The sequence below is a fragment of the Patagioenas fasciata genome, chromosome 2 (genome assembly GCF_037038585.1).
Source record: "Patagioenas fasciata isolate bPatFas1 chromosome 2, bPatFas1.hap1, whole genome shotgun sequence".
Classification (NCBI taxonomy): Eukaryota; Metazoa; Chordata; class Aves; order Columbiformes; family Columbidae; genus Patagioenas; species Patagioenas fasciata.
Window position 1 is genome coordinate 88689888 of NC_092521.1, and position 4387 is coordinate 88694274.

The following is a 4387-nucleotide window of genomic DNA, read 5'->3' on the forward strand; positions in this document are numbered from 1 at the left end:
TATTTACATGTATTTTGTATGTGGAAATGGAAGATGAACTCAACGAACAGAGTGTCCTGAGGGCATGTAATCAGTAAAATAAAATAGTTTCAGAATTCATAATGCATTGCTAATAGAAACAGGTATGCCAAAACTTTATGAGGTATTCTCTTCAGAATAGATTTAGTAATGATGCTTTTTCCCCCACCAGCTCTCCATTCAGCTTATAGAAATGATAGAACCCAGCCTTTTAAAAAGTTTAATAGGAAAATAGTATTCATGGTTCACAATAAAGCTTGTTAATACCCCACACAGCTGAGACTGTACAAAAAAAAAAAAAAAGAAAAACACCAGAGAAAATCCTAGGAACTGTTTGCTTTAAGCGAGGGTATTAGGGATGAGTCATGGGAAACAAAAGCTGTGCCTTGAAGAATGACAGATTGGGACTCTGTAAAAAAGCAAAACAATTTTATGTGGATTTACAGAGTCTTTATTGTTCTTAACTTAATGTGTCCAATGCATTGCATCTGACCTGCATTTATGTCTGTAATTGAAAGGAGTGGCATCTTAAAACCAATTATAATGCTACCTGAGTGGGTGATGAGCATCTATTAAAGTGTCACGAGTTTACATCACAATGCTGCTTTTTACCTTGCTTGTTTGTTTGAGCTCAGTGGGATAAAATGATAGTTAAAAAGACATCCAAAACAAAGGCAATATGCTTTTGGTGGCAGATAGAAAAAAAACAGCAAGAAAGGCTCAGGATTTATCAAGGAACCTGGAATGAGCACATAAAGTCAGCTAAGAAATCATTACGGTGCTTTTAAGTAGCAGAATAACATGCTGACTACTTAAGCTCTTATCCTGCAAATCCTTCTGCACACACATTTACCTTTATGTGAGCTGGCCCACCAAAGTTAATCAGACTAATAAGAATAATTAGCTGTGTAAAGAATTGGAACTCAGGAATGAAACTAGAAGCTCACATGAAAAAAGCTCCCTGGACAGTTACAGAAGTAAGAGCATTGACAGTAGGCGTCGCTCGGGTCTAGCAGTGTAAAGGACAGATTATTTTTGTGAAATGGCTTTCTTATCCATACTTGGGCAACTGACTGAACAGGCAGGATCCTGCAGTGCCTGCTGTTTCTTTGATAGCTCCCCAGATGCCTGATGTACAGTGAATACATTATTAATGAATGTTCTAGAGAAGTTCTTTACACCTGGCAATGCCTGACTTCCTGACAATCTGAAAGTGGACACCTTTTCCCTGTACCTTTGTATTAACACCAACAGGATTTCAACAGCAACCCTGGTTCCTGGTGACCTTTTATTTCCTTGGCTCATGAGCAGGCAAGTTGGAGGGAAGCAAGTGATTGTTTAAAGCCCTGCCTGAGCAGGTATGAAACAAGTGGGGTGTATGTTTGCACCATGTGACAGCACTCAAAGTGATCAAGGACATTGCCACATTTTTTTTGCTGTAAATATGCAGAGATTTTCTATTGTACAACAAAACGAAAAAAACCCCAAACCTACAAACAACTAAATTTTAGTAACCCACAGTAATTATTTACAGGGGTACAGGTAAATACAGTTATGACAACCAACAAAAGTCCTTTGCCTTGTGATGTTCTAGCGCAGTTTGAATACCAGGTTTATTAAAAGAGTCCCCTCAGATCGTGCCCATGGGTGGGGAATCTGCGCATATGAAAACTGGCAGCCAGTGGCACTGTCGGTGCTTGTTGGTGCCGTGTCCAGCAAGGCACCTGCCTGTGCCGCCCACGGCCATGCTTCATCTGGGTTCATCTGTTCCAGGCGTTTGGTGCTTCTCCTTTCCTAGCCACCACATATTTGCCCTGTGTGCCTATGTGCCTGCGGGAGCTTTCTAACTTGCCCTCACTAAAACCAGCCACCAACTGCATGATCTTTCACCTTTGTTTCTGTCCATGAGACGACGATACTCACAGACCCATGGTACCCCTGCCAAGCTGCATGAAATGTGTCAAAACCAGAGCTCTTCTAGGGACTTCCATGTGTGCATATAACTCTCTGCTATCAAGTGCACACCACCATTTATTGCTAATTCTGTGTCATGTATTTTCCTCAGCTTGTTGCCCAACATTGCTATTTAGGCAGAAGCTAGGGTCTGTTGTAAAAAACGCTTTAAAACCCAGTTTTCTGCATGCAAAAAGTATAGGGAAAAGCAGCACCTGTGAAGCCTGGATGCATATTTTTCTCATTGTTAACTGGGATGGTGGCAGGTTGACCTGAACAAACTTCACTTCTTCAGAGTGCATTCCTGAAATGGGAGATTGCCTTTCATCCTGCCGGTGCTGCAATACTACAGGTGTGGAGTGGATCCATCTGGCTGGAAGCACTTGCAGAGCAGAAGAATGCAACTGTAGAATGCTTAATGCATGGTCAGCCTGCAATTACTGCTTATTTCATGGGGCTTAATTGTGCCCATCAGGACAGGCAGCTCAGATAATATCCTTAGGGTCCAACATAGCAAACAGCTCCTGACTTTCAGGCCCCTTTTATCGTACTCACGCCTCAACCATCACCACCTCCCAGAAGCTCCTGAGCTGCTCCTGTGACCTGGGCAGCGCTGCTGATGCCCTTCTATCTGCCACAAAAAAAGGAATCAGAGACCAGCTTCCCAGGTGAAACAGCAGAAGAGCAACGGAGGCAGCTTCAGCTTGGAGGAATAGGAAAAGGGAAGAGGCTGTTGGACAAACAGGAACATCTACCTCTGAGCCATGAACTTTTATTACACCTGTTAAAATTTCTCACAGTAAAAAGGGGGGGAAGGTGTTTTTCGAGTAAATGCTTTGAAATAAAGACTGACACACCTCATTTTAACTACTTTATTTGAAACACTTTTAGCTTTGAAAAGGATAATCCCATCAGCTGCAGGTTACCTAGAACATTTAAAATAGGGTTTCAGACTTTTTTTAATATACCTTATCTACAGCCAGCATCTTTGTAGATTTAACACTGTTTTGGCCAAGGGAGTTGATTCTCAGTGCTCCATAGCATAATTTAATGTTAGTGACATACGTTTTGCTTTCACCCTTTGTGTTTATTTACATTGCTCTAGCAGCACTGCTACAGAATGAACTTCATAGGTAGAACTGGAAAGGTTTAAAATTAACATGGGGATTCCCCATCAAGCTGAAAACAAACTTGTTTTCAACTTCAAAAAACTTCAGACTGCTTTGGTGGCATTCTGCTACAGAGACAGTTGGGCATTATAATCCTTCATCGAGTTCCAGTCCAAAAGCTTAACAACAGTATTACTTTCCCCCCTGCAGACCACCACCAGCACCGTCTTCTTTTTCACCAATTTAGTGGGGATAGGTTGAAAGAAAGGAAATGAGAGGATGGGAGGTGTGGCAGGACAGACGCCTCATTTAAAGGTCTCTGTCTCTCGTGAGAGTCTCCCCCCAGTGACAGAAGAAGGAAATGACTTAATGAGGTCTTACTACCAACTGACAGTCCAGCATGCGCCTATCGTTCAGTGGGCTCGGTACTGGCTGTGTATACAAAAAACCACCAACTCTCAGATAATTTAGCCTTGCAGCTGGAATCCAATGAGGAGAAGGAATGAAGAGCACTCTACTTCAGCCTGCTACTTTTACTGAAAAAGAAAAAAATCAGTAGCTCCAGTTGCAACGTGGCTTTCTTCTATTTAAAAACTTCTAATTCTCCAACATTCCAAGATTAACATCTGCCCCATAGCTTTAAAACACTTTTTTAGATAGCATATACTTTCCTCAATCCATCTTTGGTTTTGGCGCTCTGATAACTGAATGTCTTTCTAAAAGATTGAACTTTTGCAATTTTGGATTGACTTTGAGAATAAGTATTTTAGGGCTCTTTCCCCCCTGCTATTATCTTGGCACTAGCCATCCATTCAAGCCCTCCTACCACAGAGCTGAAATATAATACAGTAATTTTCTATACAGCTGCATGCTCAGTGGTGGTGCAGAAAGACAGCCACTGTAACCATTATTTCTATTGTTTTCCACTAGGAAGAATGCGCATCACCGGTCTCACCAGGGTTTACAAGCATTAGTTACACTGGCACAGCACCTCCTGCAATAAGGGCAGATTGGGTCAGTTTAATCCCACTTTCATTTTGGTTTGATGACACTGGGTTTGCTGACAATTTTCAGTTGAATTCTTTACCTCTTTCATCTGCTGGATGCCTCTGCCCTAAGCTACCACAACAGAGGGATATATTGCCCCCTCTGCTGTCCTACAAAATTCAGAAGATCCTACTGAATGAATCCCAGATTTAAGAAAAACAAAACACACACACAAAACCCAAAAAAACCAACAAAACACCAAGCCCTGCAAATGAATTAATCCATTGCTCTTCACCCCCTCAGAGAACTTAGTTACAAGC